Source organism: Rhipicephalus sanguineus, chromosome 10 (assembly GCF_013339695.2).
Source record: "Rhipicephalus sanguineus isolate Rsan-2018 chromosome 10, BIME_Rsan_1.4, whole genome shotgun sequence".
Lineage (NCBI taxonomy): Eukaryota > Metazoa > Arthropoda > Arachnida > Ixodida > Ixodidae > Rhipicephalus > Rhipicephalus sanguineus.
In genome coordinates this window covers 94,428,460-94,452,273 of record NC_051185.1, presented here as the reverse complement: position 1 = coordinate 94,452,273, position 23,814 = coordinate 94,428,460, and positions in this window count along the sequence as shown.

Sequence of the window (23,814 nt, the reverse complement as noted above, 5' to 3'; positions counted from 1 at the left end):
GAAACCCTCTGCAGAGCTACTTAACCACTAATCTTAGATAAGGATACGGAAAAGGGTGGGAAAGTTGTGTGCGCGCCTCCAAGTGAAACTGCAATTTTCACCATCCATGCGCGTGTTGACGCCCACGCTCGAATTTTCGTTTCCAAATAATTACACTATGAACTTGTGCCACATACTATAGACGCTTCAAATCTAACGATGCAAGTTGCACCCCCCTCAACTGCGGTGTGCCTGCCATTCATCTGTCCAAGAGAATCGTACTACGCGGCTTCCGTTGTAACCCTAAGTACATGCTCACTGGTTAGGTGGCTGCTATGAATATTATTAATTAAATGTTATAATTATGGGGGTTTAGCGTCCCAAAACAACGATATGGTTACGCGGGACGTTGTAGTGGAGGGCTCCGGATATTGCACCACCTGGGGTTGTTTGCAGAGCACGTAAATCAAAACACACGGGCCTCAAGCACTGTAGCTTTCATCGAAAATGCGGCCACCGCGGCCAAGATCCGATCGCGCGACCTTCGGGTCAGCAGTCGAGCACCATAAGCCGTAGAACACCGTGGTGGGTTATTAATAAAAACATTCGTTATCTGCACTTGAAGTATTACGTTTTCTCGAGCACTGATATCGGAATCTCTCTTTCTGCGAACACAGGCCTTTCTACGCTACGAGCAACTAATGCTGGAATCGCTTGCCGCGTTTCAATATCGTTACGATGGAGAAATACGTAAAAAAAAAGACTTGCAATACATAGAAATGCTTAGAAAAGTCTTGAAAAACACAGAAATGCAATAGCCCGACGAAGGATGCCATCAGCTTCCCTGTTTCGACGGCTTTCACGGAGGAGGGGGGGGGGAGGACTGGCTGGATTTTTTTTCTTTAAACCATTGATTTGCGGCGGGCCGCAGCTCCTGCCATGTGGGTATGTCACCTCAGTGTGTGTTTTTACTTTATTTGTGTGTTTTGATGCGATTTGTTGACGTATGTGCCAATATCGTTACAACGTCTTCATGTATTTCTGCAGCGAGTCTATCTAAGTCTACCGTGTGTTGTGGTGGTCGTCATCGTAGTAGTAGCAGTAATAGGCGTGCCGCAGCGCGCGCGACTAGAATGGGTAGCGAACATAGGCGTGCGCACAGGGGGGCAGGGGGGGCGCCGTTCCCCTATTCACCAAAGACGGGGGGCGCAAAGTCAGCCCCACACATTAACATAACGGGGAAAGGGGCGCTGCGACTCAGGGGCGGGGGGGCGCAATGTCAGCGCCATACATTGACATAAATGATATAATTGACATAAACCTCCCCCCCCCCTAAAGGGGAACCCTGCGGATGCCTATGGGAGCGAATAAATAAATAAATAAAACAAAGTGATAATGCTCGAAATGAGTATGGAGATGTTAAATGGTGATGGTTATCATCGCAATGATGATGATCAGTCTAACTGGTGCTAATGATGGGAAAAATGATGATAATTTTGCTCGCTCGATCACATACAGTCGCGCGCTTACAGCTTCGCTGCACGGCGTGGAACTGGCTGCAATTTCATATTCATTTAATAAACTTTTCCAATTCACCTACTGCTTTCAGTGAAAACGCAGCGCTCTCCCGCTACGAATCGGCACCATAACTACGAATCGGCAGCATATTTCTGAACACACTTATGCTCTGACAAAAATTTGGAGGCACAAGAAAACGAGGACAAGAAATGACAGGACTGGTGCCAATCCTGACAATCCTCGTCACCAGTCCTGTCATTTCTTGTCCTCTGCTTTGTGCCTCCAAATTTTTGTCAGGCCATGCACCAACTAGCCCAAGAACGCATTTTAGACAGCTATGCTTCTTCTTTCAGAAATACGCCGATAGTGAAAGGCGCATGTGGCTTAACCGTATTATAGCATTAAGCCTTCCCATTTCCTCGAAAGCGACGTGTAACCCTCATTTACAGTGCCCTCGGTGACGCTTAAGAGCATGTTTTTACTGAATGAAACTCTATTATGGCGACCTTCCCTGGAACGTTCTTTTCGCGCGGTGACTGTTTTCTTGTTCCTAGAGACCGTCGCTGTTCGGGGACTGCCCAATGAAAGGTTCTGCCCCACAATGATCGAAACGCGTGTTTGACATAGTGTTTTCGCAAAGTAAAATCTTTTCTGACGTGTAAAATCCTGCATGCAGGCACTGTGCCATTTCTATGCCATTTTCTAGAACCTAGAAATGGCATTTATTCCAAGAATCACGACACATCGTAACGAGCCCTCACAGAAACTTCGCCCGTGTTAAATATTTTTGTGTCGGCAGAGCAAGGCATGAGTGTCACTTTAACTGCGACATTGGACTGGACATCGCACCTTGACAAGACATGTGCCAAAGCATGTCGCTTATTGCACTTTTTTCAAAGAAATTTCAAGTATGCGCCCAAAGCGTTAAAGGAAACGTTGTATCTGACTAATATTAGGCCCGTGTTGGAATACGCATGCCCAGCGTGCGACCCTTTCACAAATGTTCTTGAAGATAAGTTAGAACGCGTTCAGAGAAGAGCTGCATGATTCGTCACGGGTAACTATGATTACAAATTCGAAGTTCACAAATAAGAGAAGAACTAGGATGGAAATTACTTTCCACACGCAGAAAGATAGTCAGGCTAAAGCTTTTGTACAATTTTACAGTGGTAACACGGGGATCGACAGAAACATATATATATAAAAGAGCCTCATTATTATTCTAAGAGGCGTGACAATTCAAGAAAAATAAGGTCCTACCAATGTCGTATCAAGGTTTTTAAGTTTTCGTTCTTTCCTCGAGCAATTGAAGAATGGAATCTGCTTCCCCATAATAGAGTATGTGCACCAAACTTTTCTTCTGCCATAGAAAACTTCTTGCGAATCAATTTAAATATTACATGAAACGTCAGTAAAATGGACTGTCTTAAGCTCGGTAATACTGCGTTGTCTCTTTTACCATGATGCCTGTATATGCTAGCGTGTATTTTTTATAGTGCTTTGTGCTATTTTATTACAATATTATATATGTAATAATCCCCTACGATAATGCCCAACTAGGGCGCTGTAGGTTTTTTTTATAAATAAAAAATAGATAGATAGATAGATAGATAGATAGATAGATAGATAGATAGATAGATAGATAGATAGATAGATAGATAGATAGATAGATAGATAGATAGATAGATAGATAGATAGATAGATATGGTGAAAGTGCCGTAGGTTCGCTAAGCAGTGCTTTAAATTTAAACTTAAACTTCCTGGCAAATTTCGGCAAAGATTCCGACATTATTTCTAGAGCACACGTAGGGACGACAAACTCTTCATTCATTTATATCCATAGTATTTACATATACAGAGAAAAAGTGTTCATGCCCAACGGAAATCGCACATCATCACTCTCTTGCACGAATGAATGGCAGGCTCGCCGCAGTTCTGGGAGCGCAGCTTGTGTCTTTTGTTTTATTAAATGTGTTTAAGAAGAGGTTGGTGCAGCTTGTGTTCATTCAGAGGTTGTAACCGACAATAGGTTCTGGTCAAAACTGCGCGCGTCGAAAGGGTGTGTACAAAAAGTAGCCAGGACAAAACTGAATCCGAGTGTGATGGGAAAGGAGAGGGGGAGTGCAGGGCGAGCACGAGAGCTGCCAGTTCCGCTAATACTAAGCGGATTCGGGCTTCAATTTTCGCCGAGTCACTCGTAGAATTTTCCAGTCACTTGTCGCGTTTTTGGGCCTATTTGCATTTTTCCAGCAAATATAGCTATTTTAGCGATCACCACGTTCACCAATAGCGCGTCTGCGTTCACTAATAGCGCGTTTGTCGATGACTTTGAGTAGCTGAATGCTGAAGTCAAACATACGTTGGGGGAATCAACGAGTAACGTTAATCACGCACTGGCAAACGTGCATTCCGCGGAATGCAGGCTACCCTGGAGACAATGTTAAAAAGTAAATCTGTGCTTTCTTTCATAGTTGCGCATATTTTCGCTCGACAAAATAATTAGAGTGTTTCTTAGAACACACCTTCGTGTTTGAGCGACATTTTTTTGGTTATAAATAAAAATATTTACAAAATGGAAACATTTATTCAATTTACGCTTCTCTTGGCCTTCTTCGCGAACGCCGCTCCGCTTTTTTTAGCTTCTTTTGTGATGATTATTTGCTTGTAAACTCAGTAGTATCTGGCATCTCTCGCGAGTCCGCATCTGGCAACGTGTGTTTGTGACGTAGCTGTGCTCTCGCAGCCAATCACACCCGCGTCTGCGGAGGTCATAATCGCTCCAACGCTGTCACGTTCATTGAGCGGCAGGGGTACGTCCGAGGAACAGTGAGATTACGAGGAGAAACGCCGAGAACAGAGGGAAGGTACGAATCCGAGTCGCCGAAAGCGCGAGCGACAAAACAGACTGTATGGACACTCCCCATATTTTTCTCGAAAAAAACTACAGCAAGTGACAGCAGTCAGCTGGTTTTCACGTTGTTCACGTGCGGAGTCCATTACATGTCTCACTTGTGACTCCCAAGATGCTATGACTCTTGCTAGATTACATTAGTTCTCCGTTAATACACCAGAAGGAGACATTGTTGGCTTCCTGGTAGAGTTCACGACTGTGCACTTTCCACATGAGATCGCCTCCTTGTTTACGAAGCTTGAAGTCGTGTCACATCGAACGTCCGAATAAGGATGACGTCAGCATAAGCAGAAAGTCGTGCGCTGCTTGTCTGGTTCTCGGCTAGTCTCGGCTTAGGTTGAATAGCCTCGGGCTTAGCCAAATAATATTTTTAACTTCTCAAACAGGATAACCTGTAATAGAATTTTCGCTGCACTATCTTGTGCAGCAGAACAAGTTTGCATGCGATGTCCTACTCCATGTTATATCGTAAAGTACAGACGGAGGCTTAGTTAAAGGGTAATTATCCATCATATTATAAATGTTGCTTTGCGAATCCTTACTTCGAATAGAGCAAACCCGATTTTTAAATGCGTAAGCATTGATATGAAGCCTCAATGAGAACACTGTGTTGATGTCTATTGTAGCGCAAGACATATCGTTTAAAGAAAGAAATGTGCGAAACCTATTGAACTTTCTTGACGACCATAGTTTTGGGACTACGGCCACACGCTCAGAAGGCTGTTTTACTACCAACTGGACTAACACGCGCGCTAGCAGAAAGTTCTATAAGTATTAAGGCGAAATAATTATAGATGTTTCATCAAACGCGAAAAAGAATCGTCGGCCTCAATACGAGTGATGAAAAACATCAACATCACGGGTTGACATCGCCATGGTCTGACAGATCACAATAATTGGTGACTCCATCATGACGTCACTATGACATCACCTAGCAGGACGTCACAATATGACGGCTATAGTATCAATACATCGACTGAGAAGAAAGTAAGAAAATGAACATGACGTTCGCCTTCGAGTCTTCTTGGGGGAATGCAGAAGGGACCCTGTCAGTTTCATGCCATGTTTTGCCGACACAAAAATATTTAAGAGGGAAAAAGTTTCTCTGGAGGATTTGATGCGATGTCTCGTGATTGCTTGAATAAGTGCCATTTCTAGATTCTAGAAAATGATATAGAAATGACACAGTGTCTACATGCAGGATTCTACACAACAGGAAAGATTTGACTTTGCGAAAACACAGTGTCAAACGCGCATTTCGATGATCGTCGGCGGGGCCTTTCGTAGGGCTGTTCCGAACAGCGAGGTTCTCTAGGAACAAGAAAAGAGACACCGCGCGAAAGCTACGTTCCAGGAAAGGTCGCATTAATAGGAATTCGTTCCGTAAAAACATGCTCTTGTGCATCACTAAGGACACTGTAAATGGGGATTAAGCGTCGCTTTCGAAAAACTGCGAAGGCCGAAATCTATAATACGATTAAGCCGAATGCGTCTGTCACTAGCGAGGTTTTCCTAAAAGAATGAGCACGAGTGTGTTTAGAAATATGATACCGATTCATATTCAACAAGCTCAATTAAGCGGGAGAGCGCTGCGCTGTCCCTTAAAAGCAGTAGGCGATTTAGAAAAGTTTATTTAACAAACGAAAAATTACAGCCACTTCCACGCCGCGAGAAACACCGTACAGGCGGAACCGCGTGGAGCGTTTTTCGCGAGCGACAAACGCGACGCGCGGAGAACGCCCGCGTTGCCATGGTAACGCGGCCGTTCATGGTTCATGGCAAGGAAACAGTGGCGTTTTCTCGCAGCGCTTGCCAGGTTGCTAGATTTTCGTTAAAAGGGAACGCCAGCATCAAAAGCTTCAGCCGATATGCGTGGAGATCAGCGTCGTCTGGCGGCATTGGAAGAAACCAAACAAGCGTCTGCACAAGTGATGTAGAACGATCGATAGTACTAAGTAGAACCCCGCTGTTACGTTCCTCACTGCTGCGTTTTCCCGGCTGTTACGTCGTTTTCCGCCGGTCCCGGCATAGCTCCCATAGGATACAATGTATTGGGAACCCCGCTGTTACGTCGTAACTGTCGGACCGTTCCCGTACGATACGTCGCGAAGTGCGCCCCGAGCCGACCGAGTGACTACCAAAGAGAGCGGCCATGGCGCATTTTCACGCAGCTTGGCCTCGTTTGACCGCAATATTAGCCGCATGAGAGGCGCAAGCAACAATCTTTCAATTGATGCAAACAAAAGCATCGCCTTCGAGATTCAAATTGCAAAGATGGCGTCTATGACGTAACTGCTCGCGAAAGCAAGGCCTTCGAGATTGGCATTTACTATTGACAAAAGCATAGCCTCTGAGATTTGCATTGCACAAACATGGCGTGTATGACGTAATTGCTTGCGAAAGCAAGGCCTTCGAGATTGGCATTCACTTTTGCCATCGCGTTGGCGTAGACTCATCATCATCGTTATTTGTCGGAGAACGGGAGGAGTTCGAGCTGGTTGGAGCTCGCATGGTCGTGCGTGCGGTTCGCGGTCGGACTCGCCGCGCCGGTCGTGATTGCGTGTGCTTAGTTTTTTTCATGCCTACAGCTGTTGGTGTTAAAGAAATCACATACGTTGATTACATTTCTGTGGATAAGGCCGTCCTAAGCTCCGCGTTTCTATCCATCGACTAGATCGCGGCTGAGCGCGCCAATTTTCGTGCTGCTCGTAAGAATTGAAATAAAATGCGGTACCACTAAATATTTTGCCGTCTTTCCTGTTTTTCGGCTCTTACGTTTCCCGTCTCTTACGTTTATTTCCTACGGTCCCTTCAAAAACGTATCAGCGGGGTTCTACTGTATCGATACTATCGATAGCTTATAGTCAATATCGAGCTATCGATGGTAAAAATACTATCGATGGCGCTATCGATAGTGAAAATTTCATGGTACTATCGATAGTATAAAATCAACAGCACGAATTCACTGCAGAATCAACGTGGTTACCCGCTCGCGTGGTACAGAGTGGAGATGGAGGAGAAGGCTGAGGGGTAAAAACGTTGACTTATTTGTATTGTTGTGGTGACTAAGGGGGCACGAGAGACGTGCCGAACGTGGGAATATGGCGATGGTGTGCGGGGCATGGAAACTTCCCCGATGATGTGCACGCCAGCCACGTCCGCGCACGCGATTGGCCGGAGAAGAACTCGTGGCCGTGGTAAAAGCCGCGGTAAAAAACCAGAGGTAGACAAGCGGAATAATATCAATAACTAAGTTTGATAATTGTAAGGTCTAACAGGTTGCTTTTGGATGTGAATTTCTTGGTGAACGTATACCGCCATTTTCACTGCAGAAATAATTTATATATATCGCCAAAACTTCCGCCTTATCGCCAAAATTAAGCGAAGCGGAGAGTAGGCTATCGCAAATATTTTGGCAATATGGCTGGCGTCATTATTCATCATTATTCACACCACTATCGAGAGTATTGTCACGTGGTTGTGACGGTGAAGAATGCTGTAGCAAGCCTGGGAAATACGGAGCTCTTTATTTGGGTGAACTTGTGCCCAGAAGATCAAAACTCAAAATACAAGCGTTACAGGCTGCGCACTGATAGCGGCGAGAACAGTCGTCGGCCGTCGAATAATCTGATCGTCGGTGGAACGCGTCGTCTCTTATACATCATTCATCGAACTTTCCGGCGTTGTTGCTCGTGCTCCCCTAAGCAATAGAATAATCTTGACTATTGGATCGCGTCTGGCGGGTAATCTTAACAGAATGATCTCTGTTCACTGACCTCTGTTGTTAACAGAATGATCTCTGAACAGTAATCAGCATTGTTTCCTTCGTGTTCGTTCTTGTGAAGCACAACTATTTGAATCGATGACAGATCTGCACGAAGCCATTCATGGCAGATTATAAATTGATAAATTGATTGAGATTTCTTGATTTTGCAAAAGCACCTTTTTTAACAGCGAAGGTATTCTCATTCGAGGCTTTCATGTCCGGGGTCGGCGCGTAGGACTGATCATGTGGTCTGTGGCCTCGCATTGTGGCGAGAGTCAGGCTCGCTAGGAAGAGGAGGGCTGCGCCGTGCTGCGAGAGGCGAGGGCATGCTGCGATACGCGAGGGCGTGCTGCGAGATGCAAGGGCAACGGCGGAGGATGTCGAGGGGTGAACCTTCGAGAAACGGGCGGTGATGGTGAGGCGCAATGTAGTGAAAACTTGCGTGTCAGTGTCAGGGGTCAGGAATTCGCGCTTTCAGAATGGATAACGTTTCTCTTTCTCCCGATGAAGAAGCCACCCGACTTGAGCGTCACCGACAGCTGACGCGAGGAAGGGCACGTCGTCGCCGAGCCAAGCGCGATGTTCGTGCAAGGCAGGCCGAAGCTAACCGCCAGCGCAGGGAAGACTTGAAAAACAGATAAGTGCGATACAGCCTCATGAATGACGGGCACAAGCTTCGCTGTTTCGACAGTGTTCGCGAAGTGGAACTAGCTGGATTTTTTAGATGCGATGCAGCTCTTTGACTCACGTGTGTAACGCCGTACGTTACGTACGTCCGTATGAATGCGCCGCAACGCGTTCACCTCGCCGTAGGTGTTGAAGCGTTGCCAACTAGGTCACGCCGCAGTTTTGCGTTGACGTCATGCTCCCCTCTCACGCTTCCCTCGCAGCTGCGCGCTCACGTCACTTTCTCCCTCACCCGCAGCATGCTCGCCGTAGCGCCCGCAGCTGCCGGCTGCTCCGCCCGCTCGCAACACCTCTGAACGTGTCACTTCTCTCTCGCTTCACCCGTGGTAGTCAAGGCGAAACGCGCGCCTCCTCCGGTCAAGCGCCCGTGTCTCGACTCTGAAGAAACAACGACTACGAAGTCTTGCCAAACGCTTTAATGAAACTTACACGAAACCCGACCCGCCTTCCGTGTCTTGGATTTCAAACAAACGTTTACTCGAGTAAACGTTACGCGAAGTTTCGCTTCGAACCGCTCTTCCAGCACCCGCGTCGACGCCCGTTTCAACCGGGTCAACGCCGTGCGCACCGCTGCTGCTTCGCATCCCATCAGGGTTCCCTTCGGGGATATGGTCAAAGTTTTATTGCGATAGCAATTATATGGACAGTCTCGGCTGGAAAATGTCCGTCCCCGTCGCCGTCATTCACCGCATATGTTTAAGTATGTATATATATAGAAAGGCCACAAAGAAAAATAATTAAGAAATTCTTTCCGACGCGCGGAATCGAACGGACGACCTTTCGCTTTGCAGCCCGCCGCGTTAGACGTTAGGCCACGACAGCACCGTGTCTCAGCCTGCTAACGGCGAGCTATTTATATACACCAGGTAATTCAGCATGCTTTCTTAGTGGCCACATAGATGGCGCGACGTGCGCGCGTGTTGCGCACTTTAAAGATCGTCGCCCCGCCCCTGCGAACGCCGTTGCTGTTCGCTCTACAGGGCGTCGTCGCTTTCGTGCGCTTATCTCAAGGAAAGAAGGGGCGGCCGGTGGGGTGCTTCGCTTCGCTCGCTGCAGCGGCCGCGTTTGCGAAAGGAGCGTGCTGTTCAAACAGAAATAAGTAACAACTGTGACAATTAGTTCGCGCTCGTCTTCTGTGTACCTGTTCGTTTGTTTCGTGCATCCTGGTTTATGTTTGAGCAGTGCGCTTCAAATGTCGAGCTGTGACGCATTAGTTCGCGCTCGTCCTATGTGCGTTCTTTTCGTGCGTCCTTTGGGCTCGAGCGACGCGCTGGCAATTTCGAGCTGCTTTCCGTTCTTCGCGTTACATTACAATTTATTGCTATCGCAATCATTGCTCCGCCGTTGCGGCGAAACTGTGACTTCTTTTTCTACTCCGAGTAGGAAGACGCAGAGGCCCGATTTTGCGACGGCGCTCGTCAAATGAACGCGCGCCTCCCTCCGACCACGCGTCAATCGCGCCTGAAATTGCGCCGTGCGGTTCCCTCTTACAGCGAAGCTGTAAGCGCGTGAGTGTATGCCATTGAGCTAGCAAGATTATCATCATTTTTCCTATCAGTATCACCAGTTAGCTTCATCATCCTTCCGATAGTAATCATCACCGTTTAACATCACCATAATAATTTCGAGCATTATCATTGTGTTTTATTTACTGATCTATTCGCCCCCCCCCACACTCTGGTCACGCGACCTGCGGGACGCCTATTACTGCTACCACTACGCTAACGACGACGACGGTACATGGTAGAATTAGACAGCTTAGCTGTAGAAATGCATGGCAACATTACAACGAGAATGACACATACATCAACAAGCCACATCAAAGCATACAAATAAAGTAAAAGCAGTCATTAAGATGACATGCCACCGTGGCAGGAGCTGAGGCCCATCTCCTGAAAGCCGTCGAAATAGCGAAGCTGATGCCCCTCTTCGTCAGGTTATTGCCATTCTATGTTGTTAAAGCTTTTTCTAAGCATTTCTTTGTTTTGCAAGTTCTTTAAAAGCATTTATATGTTCTGAAAGTCTTTTGCAAGTATTTGTATATTGTAACATTATTGAAACGCGGCACGCGATTCCAGCATTAGTCGCTAGTACCATAGATGGGGGCGTGTTCGCAGACAGAGATCCCGACATCCCTGCTCGAGGAAACGTAATACTTCAAGTAGAGGATTCTCCACGTGAACACCGACGCTACTGGACGTGCTCCGCATGGGCTCCCGTTTTACACCTGAAATACGGAAGTCCAGCCAACTCACCATCCCTGTCGTTGCTTACCCTCCAAGCATCAACTCGTCTGGATCATTTTGAGCCCACCCCGACACCTGTGAGTGTGATATTGATCAATATTCACCGGCTTCAATCTTCAGAACGGCGGCGGCCAGAGACGCACACAGTGTTCCTTAAGCCGAGGCGCGTCTCTACCACCGACGAGCCGTCGGGGTACGACGGTGGCTGTGTTTGAGGATAGTAGCGTTCCTTGATTAATGTTCACAGGTCAGTAGGCTCTTGTTAGCGTCCCTGCCCGTTATGCAAGCTTTTGACATTATTTAACGTGCCTCTTCGTACACGCGAAAGGCACGTACATTTTCGCCATGGAGAACGCAACCGATCCACCAGAGAAAGTTACGGAGGACGCTGTCAACATGACTGCGGCAGCAGCTATGGACACGACTCCGCCTGCGCTTACCAACGATGACGAAACGTCCCCCTCCAACGAAGACGGCTCTGCTTGGGTGCTGGTGCAGAAGAAACGACGCACACAAGCCGACCTGTTGCAAGGCACTAAGACAAGCGAACTTCAAGGCAAGACCACTCAACGTAAGCCAACGACATCGCGGCCGCCACCCCTACCTCTCCACGATTACAAAGCCATCCTGCGCCCACTGGGGGGGCTACGCTTGGACCAGTGGAGTCGCCCCACACTGACGCGGGCTATTGGAGTAGCCGCAAGCCTACCTCCTGCCGAAGTCGACCGGCTAGTTTTCCGCTTGCGCCCCGAACAAAACCTCGCTGTTATAAGCACGCCACATGAGCACATCGCCCTGAACCTCTACAGTGTCCAACACCTGCGCCTCGGCGAGCATACCTACCCTGTGTCAATTTACATTGCTGCTCCAGACAATTCATGTAAAGGCATTATATATGGCGTCGACCCGGGAACGAGCCCCTCCGAGCTTATGGATCATCTCATTACGCCTGGCCACACCGTTCTACAGGCACGAATGATGGGTAAAACGAGCACGGCCCTCATTACCTTCGAAGGACTGCAGGTTCTCCATTACATACGTTATTACGGCGCCGAGTACCGGTGCTACGTGCATCGTCCCCGCAAGCAAGTTTGCACGGTTTGCCTCCGGTTGGGACATCGTTCTGACAACTGCCCTACACCGAATTGCGTCACGTGCGAGACATGCGGCGTAGATAACCCGACACCAGAACACTCGTGCACGCCGAAGTGCCGATCATGCGGAGGTGATCACCCCACAACGGACACGGGTTGTCCCGCCCGCGTACGGCCTCCCTTGAACAAGGAACGGGTTCGGAAGGCACTTCAGCAAGAACAGCTACAACGAGATGTAGAACATCACTCCACCCCCTCGTCATCGACTCAGGGCGAGTTGCAAGCAGCAGGTCCCAACCCTGGTAGGACATCCAGATCCCGGTCCCGGTCCAGACGGAGGTCGCGGAGCAAGGCCCGCTCTCGTACCCACTCCAGGACGGGGTCTCAAACGCCACCTGTAAAGCGGGCGACCACTTCGGAAGCCACCGGACCACTGGTGACGAACCAGCCTTTCCTCCCGTTGAAAGACTTCAACCAGCCAGACAAGAATCAAGGAGCCGAGCAGCGCCCGGCGGAACCTCGGGAGGTAAGCTGGGCGAAGGGGCCTCCTCTGCTCTCACCTTCCTCCGCTACCCCGTCCCAAACCTTAGCGTCAGCTCCACAGACGACACAGAATCCCGACCCGAATGCGCTTCATCAGCTCCGCGCGGAAATGGAGGTCAAATTGCGTGCTCTCGATGCTCGACTTCGACGCGAGATAGAGGCCGCGTGCACTACTATCCGGCAAGAGTTCCGCGATATGCTCAATCAGGCGGTGTCTACGCTGAAGGACACACTCAACGACACCGTAGCGACGCTCCACAACTTAATCAGTAGCAGTATCTCTACTCTATCCACCGATATACAGCAGCAGACTGAGCGAAATATGCAACAAATGCGCCAGGAGTTCGCCCCTGCGCTGACATTGGCACCGATCACAAAGCGCTCCCACCCATACACACGCCCTTCCCCTCTCAGGAGTGAGGATGGGGACGCGTAACGCGGACCATCTTGTGGTCTGGCAATGGAACTGCAGGGGGTTCCGCCGCAAGCGGGGCCCCCTGCAGCAGTACATAGCCATGACCCCAATGGCTCCCGACGTCATACTCCTTCAGGAGCCCAACTGCACCCCTTCACTTGCGGGATTCGAAGCGTACGGCAGTGATTCGGGTCTCATAGCGGCACTTGTGTCTAACCGCTTAACAATACGCATACATTCAGTAGCCACTGACATCCCCCATCAAATTATAGAAGTAATCACGCACACCAAGCGCAGCGACAGCCTGTTCATTCTCAATCTTTACAGTTCCCCTCGTGCCCGTACACACAATTTTCATTACCTCTTTACAGAATTTAGCAAGCTCGGGGATAAGTTGTTGATCTGCGGGGACTTCAACGCCGCGCACTCGGTTTGGGGATATCCCAAGAACACAGTAAAAGGAACGAAACTGTGGGACAACATATGTAACATGCGCTTCACCCTACTTTCTGACCCCGCACAACCCACCCGCGTCGGGAACAGCGTCTCGCGAGATACGTGTCCCGATCTCACGATCATCCGCGGTACTGGAGCGGTCATATCTAGTGGGCCCTTAGACGAGACTCTTGGTAGCGACCACTACATCGTCGTAACCGTCCTTCCTCTCGCCAGTTCGGGCCGTCCTGAGCGTAGAGTTCGTATAACAAATTGGGCTAAATTTCGAGAACTTCGGACTGCCAGTCCAGAAGTGGATGGCTACGACGACTGGCTCGCGGCCCTTACGGCTGACCTCGAAGCCACCACGCGGTCGATCACCACTACGCCTATCAATCCCGACGTCGACCCGCACCTGCTCCACTTGTGGGACGCTAGAAGGGGATTGACGAAGCGTTGGAGGCGGCAGCGCCTGAATCGTAGACTGAAACTTCGGATTGCGCGTATCACGCAAGAAGCGCAGGAATACGCCCAGACTCTCACGAGTAATAACTGGAGGGGATTTTGCAACAGGCTGTCCGGCACCCTGAGTACTGCTAAGACATGGAGCATTCTCCGAGCACTTATAGACCCCTCGGGCACCAAGACGCAGACGCAAAAGCGGTTGCACGTCCTTACCCACTCGTTTCGAGACTCTCCCGACCGCCTTCTGCAGGAACTGCAGGCGCGCTATATTCCTTCTGGAGCGAGTCCCCAGTACAACCCGTACCCGTACGTCACAGATATGTCCAACGCTCTGGATGCCGAAATCACGATTCAAGAGGTCCGCTCCGTGTTAGAGGACATCCGCAAGAATTCAGCGCCGGGTATGGACCACATCCGATACACGACGCTTCGAAACCTGAACGACGCAGATCTTACGCACCTGGTGAACACGTTTAACGAGCATTGGCGAAACGGCACGCTACCCCAGTCACGGCGACATGCGGATATTTCCCTCATCCCAAAACCGGGGAAGCCCATCTCCATCGCAAATCTCAGACCGGTCTCACTTACATCATGTATAGGAAAGCTCATGGAGCACGTTGTCCTGCGACGCCTGCAGCCGTTTCTGGAAGGCAAGTCTTTTTTCTCGGATACGCAGTTTGGCTTTCGCCCTCACTTGTCAACGCAGGACGTGTTACTCCAGTTGAAAGAGCAGGTCTTGGGTCCATCGCGGGGGGCTCAAACCCGCGCTTTGCTTGCGCTGGACCTTAAGTCGGCCTTCGACAATGTGGAGCACGACCTCATTCTCAGCAACCTCGCCGAATCACGCTGCGGAGTTCGAGTTTATAACTACGTCCGAGCCTTCCTTCGCGACCGTACCGCAACAATTGGTATAGGCCCTCATCGCTCCGGTATCATACACTTGCCGGGCAGAGGCACGCCTCAAGGGGCTGTGATCTCGCCAGCACTCTTTAACATTGCTATGTCAGGTCTTCCCAAACAACTTCAGCAAGTTGAGGATCTGCACTATGCCATCTATGCCGACGATATCACATTGTGGACGTTTCGGGGTTCTGACGGTGCCATTCAAGACCGGCTTCAACAAGCAGTCGAGGTCGTATCAGACTATGCTCGACAGGGCGGCCTCACTTGTGCCCCGAACAAGTCTGAGCTCCTTGTCTTCCGTGGCCGCAGTAAGGATCCCCCACCCCACATCAATGTACTCGTCGAAGGGACACTCATCCCTCAGGTAGAGCGAGCACGCATCCTCGGACTTTACGTTCAAGCAGATGGCAGGGCTAGACACACCATCTCTCTACTCTCACGCCAGACGGAACAGATCATCGCCATGCTCCGACGCGTAAGCAATCGACGCTCGGGCCTTGGGGAGCGGGACATGCTTCGACTAGTAGACGCGTGCATTCTAAGCCGCTTTAGTTACCACCTTCCCTTTCACCGGTTAACGCAAGCACAACGTGAACGAGTAGACACGCTCATCCGTAAGGCCATCAAGGTCGCGTTGGGGGTTCCGCACTATACTTCTACGCAGCGCCTTTTGTCGCTAGGAGTGCACAATACCCTCGATGAAGTGCTCGAGGCCCAGTGGATTAGTCAGCGCCAACGCCTCCTTCTCACTCCAACGGGTAGACAGCTACTAACCCGCCTGGGTCACCCAGTGCCCCCTGCACCTCCGGAAACACAGGGGACTTCCGTGCCGCTCCAAATAGCTCGAGTACTTCGCGTGCATCCCCTACCACGCAATATGCACCCTGATCGCAACACCGGTCGTCGGCGGGCACGAGTGAGATACCTAAACCGCACTCTCAGCGAGGTTGAGGAGGATAGGGTCTATTACACGGATGCGGCTTGCATGGCAAACGTACACACGGCAGTGGTGGTTAGCGGCACTCATGAGATTGTAAGTGCTGCCTCGATCTCCTCACCATGCTCAGCCACCGACTCGGGCGAGATTCTGGCGGTTACCCTGGCCATCCAACACACCTTGAGCCTCCCCGCGGAAACGTACTACATAATCACCGATTCGCAAGCGGCATGTCGGGCTTTCCTAACAGGTCGCGGCATTCCCGAAACCTCATATTCTATTCTTTTACGTACATCCAAAGTTGCATCAGACATCAGCCACACAATACACCTGCTCTGGACTCCTGGTCATGCCTCACTGCCGGGTAATGAACGCGCTCATGCGGCCGCTCGAGAACTCACCCTCCGAGCAGCCCCGCGCAGTGAGGCGGCCAACACAGAGCTAGGTTCCCCACTTCTCACTTATCACGAGGTCACACAGCATTACATACGCCAACGACAGCGATACCAACCACCACCAGCGCCCTTCACACGAGAGGAGGCTGTCGCACTTCGCCGACTGCAGACCCGAACATTTCCAAATCTGCACTTCCTGCACAAATTATATCCGACTCGCTATACCAACGCCTGTCCAGGATGTGGCGCCATCCCCACAACATTTCACGTCACCGTAGAGTGCACCGCTGCCTACTTCCCTCCCCTCCCACCAATCCTTCGGTCCACCCGTACCCCAGAGCAGTGGGAAGGCATCCTTCGCGAAGGCGCCCCCGAGGTCTGTCGGGCGCTCGTCCAGCGGGCCCGGGCTATCGCAGAGGTTGCCATAGGAGTCCCGGAATAGGGACCCTCCCCGTTTTCTTTAAATTTTAATAAAGGAATGTTTTCATCATCATCAAGTAGAGATGACGAACTGTTTATTAATAACCAGCCACAAAGGTCTACTGGTTATGGCGATTGACTGCTGCCTAACCACAAAAGCAATGGACTGCTGCTGGAGCCAAAGAATACATGGCATCCCCTACATCTGGAAAAACACAGCCACAGTAATCACTCTAACAAACCTTGCGAGTTTTACACAAGTATATCGCTAACTTCTGGTCTACGAAAATGCTGAGGCGACATTGTTAAGTCATTATCCGTGAAAAAGTTATCTTTAATCTAATGTTTGTTTGAAATGCGTCTTGAGAGGGCAAAAACGTAGTATTGTGGGTTATATATTGCGTTAAGCGCCTTCTGAAGATGTTATTGCAGTGCAGACTTTCGCCTTTCTTAAGCATGCTCAAGGACTCACGGTAGGCGGAAATTAAAACTAAAATTGAAATTGTGTTTTTCATTGTTTGCTCGTAATGACAGGACATTTTATAACGATACAGCTTACCCCACACATTTTCGCGAATTTCGATTGAGTGAACACTACCAGGTTCGCGAGACCAATTGGCGAGAAACGGCACCCCCTTTTCTCAGGCCGTGCACAACCTGACCTTTCGACCTTAAGTGAATGTCTTGTAAGCGAAATCTCCTCACGAAAAAAAAAAAACAGAATGTTGAGGCGACCCTAATCCTTGTCCAAGGTGCCTGGTCATGGCACTCGCACGTCGGAATTCGTGCGGCTTGGTGCATTAGACTGGCGAGTTGGGTTTTCTTGGTACATAATGTTGAAAAAATTACAGCGCAATACATACACACACACACACACACGCACACACACACATATGCACACACAGAGACAGACAGAGACGCAAACACAGAGACGCACACGCACATACACGAAGACTTTTCAGAAGTCATACTTTCACACTGAAAGACTGCTCAACGCTGGGTATACTCAGACCCTCCTCATTTCGGTCGCAGAGAGTCTTCTCGAGAAAATGCGCAGTCACCCTTAAACGTGTGAAGCCAGCGCACCGTTCAGGCAGAAGGTAGCTGTGGTAAATTATTCTGGTTGACGTCCTAACCTTTTTTTACCATTTTATTACCACTTTCACTCTCTCTCTTTCTATGTGTGTGCACAATCTTTCAAGGAACCTGGAAATGGTGGTCCACCGGTATAACGCGAGTCATACCCAGGGCACTGCACATGCTGTCTAATCTCTGCAGAATGGCTGACCCGGAGGGAAGGATGGAGCAGGTCTGCGGCATAAAGCACCGGCGGCCATTTGTTGGATGCGTAGACGGGGTGATGTATGAAATTCCTTTAAAGTGCAGAAACGTGTATGCTGGCCAAACTGAAAGATGCATGAACGCTGTTTGAGGGAGCATGCGAACAACGTGAAAAATGCTCGCAAGGCAAAATATTTTGATGGTTTTCTGGGTGGCCATTGTATATAAACTGCCAAGATTGGTCATCCCACCTAAAGCACTCTTGTACTTACGAGCAAAAACCCGCATTACTCGAGGAATCGTAGTAGGAGAACCTATTTCCTATCTCAGGGAGGGATGTGTAAGCCTGCCATCCATACACCTATGAGATAACGACAGAGCGTGCTTACGCATGTGTACTTGATGATGTCCGTTTCGGACAGCAAGTATGAATGTCTGATTAATTTTTTACAATAAAATTTGTTGCAAGTTCAGCCCACGTCCTTGTCGTTTTCGTTGCGTCCGTGTGTTTTTTGCGCTGAAATGTGTTTTTTGCGCTGCTATTTCTCAGAACCCTGGTGTATTCTTTCGGTTAACATAAACAGGGGGTGGGTGCTCGAGCGGACATTTCGACAAGTGGACTTGTCTTCTTCAAGGCTGGAACTTCAAGGCTGGAGTTCCAGCCTTGAAGAAGACAAGTCCACATGTCGAAACATCGGCTAGAGCACCCACCCCCTGTTTACGGATTTTTTCATCGCATCTTCCATCTTCCACTTCCTGTCGTTTTTTTGGATTTCGGTTCACAGTGTTTCGCGCGCTGCCGAAACGAACCTCAGAGGCTGCGAAGAAAGAAGTGGCTGGTAGAGATCTCCTCACTCAAGTGTTGCAATGATCCCAGCCGCTCAGAATGTTTCAATGAGCTCAATAAATTAAATCCCAAAAACTCTCCTTATAGTTCTTTGGCCCTCATGTAGGTTTAAGTTACGCCACCATATCAAATGTATCCACTATAACTCTTAACTTAAACCAGACCCGTAATTTCTTTTTAGAAGACATGTCCGGGATATTCATAAAACAGGAAGGAAGTGCTCGACCGGATATGCTTGCAAGAGCAAGAAGAGTGACCCTCTGAGTTCGTGCCACTGTGCAGGCCATACGAAGCCTATTTCGCGGACAGTGCATCGTCGGGCGCAGCTACAACTGGGTGCGAGCACAGTGCTGCTATTACAATACTGTTTAGTTGTTCGTTGGTTTACTTACTTAATTATTTACATACGCCGCAGCCCGATTTCTGGACTGAAGTACATAAAAATATATACTTAACTATGGAACTGCTTTTGTCGCGATTGAGATCAGCGTCTAGAATGTGTGCTTTGCTAGAAAAAGGGAAATGAGCTAGCTTAATTTGTGCCTTACTATGGAAGAGCTGTATGCGGGTGTCTGTAAAGTTATCGCAGTTGAATGCAAGCACAATCTATTAAGCACGAGAAATCAGTCAGTTTTTAGAGAACCTTACCGGAGGAGAAACGTATGCAGCTGTACCTTACGATTGAAAGTATGGTGTGTTGTGCTAGCACATGAGTTGAACGCGGAATACTACTGCTGGAGCCAAAGATGTGCCATCTCCTAGATCGCATCAAAAGCAGCCGCAGCAATCACTACAACAAACCTTGCGAGTTCCACAGAAGTATTTTGACCTCTGATAAACAAAAATGCCAGGACAGCATTAGGAAGTCGATCTCCGTTAAAAAAAATCCCTTTATTTAAGCTTGGCTAGAAGTGCGTCTTGAGAGGCATAGGCGTGCGCAAGTGTGTGTGTGTGTGTGGGGGGGGGGGGGGGGGCAGGGGTGACAGCGCCTCTTTAGTCACCAAAGACGGGGGGCGCAAAATCTGCCTTGTACAGTGACTTAGAAGGGGGGGGGGGGACGTCGTGATGAACCTTCGCCCCTCCTGCTGGGGAACCCCGCGCACGCCTATAATGAGAGGGTAACAACTTAATATAATGGGTGATGTTTTGCTCTAAAGCACTTTTGAGCATTTTATTTCCGTGGCCATTTCAAACATTTTAAAGCATGCTTATATACTTTTATGTTTTTTTATGAAGCCTTTTATATAGCGTTCAGTGTTCTTTGCCATGACTTGCAGCGTTCGACCCGGATCACTTGTCGTTGTTGAATAAATAGGCCTACATGAAAAAAAAAACGTGTGGCTATGCTCTTTATTTCTGTTTTACCAGCTCAGATACAATGATAGGGTATTATAACTGTTTAGAAAAAGTTCCTTTCCACTATGTACAAAAACAAAAAATTGATAACATTTCGGTAATCAGGGGTACATACACATCGGTACAGCTATGTGCCACGTCATACCTCACTATCTTGCAGTGAACGCATCATTACTCTAATATTTATGACCAAGATGTGACATGGAGTGCAAAAGAACTCAGTGTGATACCGTGAAACAATGAATACAATGGTACAATAGATGCAATGAAACACAATAGGTTACGCACGAAAGTGATAAACACAGATCGTGAGGGTAGGCAGACAAGAGCATGAACAACGACTCGACGGGCGCTGTCTAGCACCACGTCGGTCGAAAAGTAAGTGTACCCTTTCGTGCTGGACGTCAACAAAGGGTCACGACCAATGCCGCAGAAACTCGCGCTCCCCTAGGAAGAAGAGCTCCTCAGAGAGGAAAGCGAGGATCTCGCGTTTCATTCGCCCCAGTATCGGCCACAAAGCACGCCGGCGCCAATTTGAAGCCACGGTCTCGCATCTGTTTCGCCAAAGGCTCAACAGCCCCGATTATTAAAAGGGCTGAGAAGCGCCCGCGCGGAAATTGGGCATCGCTCACGAATGGCCGCACACCCTGTCCACGGACACCTGCATGAACAGCGCGTCAGAAGACGCGTGCCACCTCGAATATACGGGTCGCGTGACGGTTAGTTTCAACCGCAGTGCAGTTGGGGCACGTGGAGACGCGCACCACTTGCCAACATCTGCAACCGATTTCGAGTGGGGAGCAAGCCCCAGCCCAACCGCCAAACAATGTCACGAAGGTGGCCTGGCAACGCACCTACAGTTATTCATTTCCATGGGCGGTTCGTTACAGATTGACGGTGCTGGGACACCAAGGGCAGCAGAAGGGCGGCCATTGTGTGCACCACTCTAGCTTCGGTAACGTCTATCTCTGGGAACGTAGCCTCTGATCGTCGGTGAAATGCCAGGACTCGATACAAAAACTGTAGTTGAGTTGACTGGCGACCACGGTTTATAAGGCTAGCCGGAAGAAGTATTCATGCTCACGGCGGCTGGAGTCAAATTGGGCATCCCATGTCCTACCTTTCATCAAAGGCATTCGCGGAAATCGCTCCAACACAACGTTCCGAGTTTTATACAAATACTTCCTTAACGAGAGACCAACAAAAGAATGCCGGGGTACCATTATCAAGCACTTTTCAGTGAGGAAGGTAGTTTGTTTTATTTTTTAACACATGTTCTTCATGGGAAGGCAACAACGTAGTATCATGCATGAGTGTTTGCTCTGACGCAGTTTTCAACATTTTATTCCGTGCCGATTCATGACGTGCCCAATCTGTGAGTTGGACTGATTTATCATGATGCCAGCAGATCTGATTGTACGCCGTACGTGTTCCAAGTGGGGGTACTTGACAACGAAAAGAAGAAGGTGTATGTGAGGAAGACTGTGGTTGGAAAAAAGTAATTTCGCTTTGGAATGCGGATACCCGTTTCTTATAATTTATTGTTTTATCTCCAAATCTGGGTGACTCAGTAGAACTGTAAGGGATTTCCATATGCGAGCATCTAAAAGCATGGACGTTGAAACTGCGCATGAGTATTGATCAAAGCCACTGCAGACTTCAGGTGATTGTCAAATGCGTTTTATATAATTCGTTGTTCACTTAATTATTTATAATCATTCTTATTGAATTAACTTGCAAATACTGAAATTCCTAAAACAATACAAATCGAACTTTCTTGCGCGTAGAAAGAATCGAAATAAAGCACAAAAGGATTTATATCGACTAATCAATACGCAATATTGACTGTGACCATCTAAACAAGGTAGGTCATGCATGCTTCGCAGCCGTGAGCAATCAGTGCTGATCACGACAGTTATCGGTGTAATTCTGCTTTTGCCTCAAAACAACAACGACGTTTTCCGCCGCCCTAGCTGTCGCGGTAACAAGGTGAAAAGAAAACGCGGTTGGAGCCCGAATGGAACCCAGGCATTCTCCGTATTCTACATTCTCCGTATTCTCAAGTATTCTACAGCAGAGCCACGTCAGTGCTTCAAAGTGGTTTGTAAGAAAGAGTCTGCAGAGGGGACATTTTACAGCGAACCTGTTTAAGCCGAGCGTTAGTTCGTCTGTCGTGGTCAAAAAATTCGCAGCGCGATGATGTCACCTCGCGTTGCCTAGCAACCGCTGGTGCACCTGTGTACAGCTTCGCACTCGCTTCGCTGTCTCGCTATCTAGGCCTTGCGTTGCAAGGCCAACTACACGGCTCAAAAAGCTGGAAGTAGCTTGCACTAGTGGCGCAAGGCTTGAGACACACCGGAACTGATCGGCACCTCGCTGGCTCCGAGCAGAAGCTGAGCACTACTGGCTGCAACGAGGCACCGATGCACTCGTCTGTGATGCCGGGGGCACCTACCGAGACTGAAGGCTGGCTTAGAGTGGTGAGTGGGATTTAGTCTGTGCATCTCCTAGCAACCCTTGGCAATGCTTAGCAAAAACTTGGCAATGACGGGCGAAACATAGAAAAACCTAGCTTAACGTCGCAACAACCTAGCTTAACGTCGCAGGGGGGCGACGCCCCCCCCCCTAATCGTATAAAGGGGGGGGGGGGCTATTCTGCCCCATAACTTTACAAGTCGTATTTTTCACTTCATTGTTTAGTGCGTAGGGTCATGGCAACCCATGTTTCTTTTTTTATAATGGCGACGAAGGACCACTGATGTTGCGTTGAAAGAACTGCTTACTTCCCACCTTAAAGGGCCCCTCAACAGGTGACATAACGAATTTTAGTGAGACACTGGAAGTTGTTGCGCGCCCAGTAAAAAGCATAATGCCACAAGACTTTTTTTAATCGGTCCATTCGAAGCTGAGAAAACCAATGTTTTAAAGCAGTGGGAAAACATGATGCGAGGGGTCGAGCTTGAAACCCTTGCCGCTTGCCCCGTGTAGCCTTCGCAAGCCCAATCCCTTCCCTGCCCTCTTCGGCGCGCGAGCGGGAGGACCACATAACGCATACGCATGAACACGTCATGCGCACACAATGTCACGAGCGCATGACATGCACGAACCCGCCCGAGCCCCCGAGTCGCGAGCGGTGTTGTGGCGGCAATCTACGCTTCATCTCTGCAAGTGATGCCGAATGCACCCTCGCCGATCACTTGGCTTACTGAGCACAAACTCTGCGACATTTGTATGGACGCGAGGCTAGCGGTGTGCCGAATGAACATCTAGTTAGACGAGGGAGGATAAATGAGCCTAATGAGCGCTGGAACGCGGTAGAAAATTAGTTTGGTTGTAAGGGGTGGCGTCTGCTCGATGCGCAAAGCGCGAGAAAATGAACGCATGCGAAATGGCGGGAGATTAGTCTCGCATCTCGCTGCCATTCGCAGTAAAAATTAAAAAGAAAACGCACACATTCCCTTTGTGTCTCTCATCATTTCTCTCAAGTTTCATTCATCTATTCAAGCAACAAATCGCACAAACTACACATGCGCTGTCAAATAATTATCGCAGTGTCACGTGCCTCATGCTCTGTGCGCGCGCCCGCGAGAGGAAGGGCAAGCAGTGTTCAGAT